This window comes from Brassica napus, unplaced genomic scaffold (genome assembly GCF_020379485.1).
Source record: "Brassica napus cultivar Da-Ae unplaced genomic scaffold, Da-Ae ScsIHWf_2428;HRSCAF=3137, whole genome shotgun sequence".
NCBI classification, from domain to species: Eukaryota; Viridiplantae; Streptophyta; class Magnoliopsida; order Brassicales; family Brassicaceae; genus Brassica; species Brassica napus.
In genome coordinates, this window is record NW_026015767.1 from 90001 (window position 1) to 90803 (window position 803).

Here is an 803-nt window from a genome sequence, read left to right on the forward strand (position 1 = left end):
GAGGTAACGTTCTGAACGATCACTCGTTACCTTTCTTACTGCCCGTTTTTTTTTATATTCGTCCATATCTGTACTACGTTCATTTTGCAGTACACAACCCCATTCCTCCTTTTCCGGAAGATTTGTGCATCGTCCGAGACCTTCTCCGTGGTGGTCCGCTGTTTTGGGGTCATTTTTCTCCCGAGAGGATCCGTGCGGCGGTCGAGGCTCATCGATTTCGTTTCAGCTCATCAATTGATAATGTTATGGGGGTTCTTTTGGAGATACCTCCTTATCCACTGTCTACGCCGCTGGGCGGAGCAGTGGTCGAGGGTCGCTTGATGCTGAGGAAGATGTAGAGCCGACCGTAGAGGATCCTATTTGGATGGACTGATCCTTTGTATTGATGATTGAGTTTGATTATCGTTTTATCTGTTTTCGGCCGAGTGTGGCCTTTTGGATTTTGCTTACGCCTAGATGGCCGTATTTGTATTTACCGGGACTGGCCGTTGGTGGCTTTGAATCCCTTGCCGCTTTACGCGGTTTATTTATATGATAAATGTTTTGTTTTGAGTTTTCCTGAGTAGGGTTGAAGTAAATATGAGTTGTCGTCTCGTATTTAGTTCTGATTAGACGTTCAATCTGTTGGTTCGTTTGTGATTTTCGTAAAAATTTACTTATCTTTACGATTTTCGAGAACATTGAGATATGAACGGAGAGACATGGTTTAGGATCTCGTATCTTTTAGATATCATGCCTTGAGATGTTTGAGACCAGAGCGTTGGGCTTAGGGCAAGACCTAGGTTTACTTTCGGTTAAGGTTT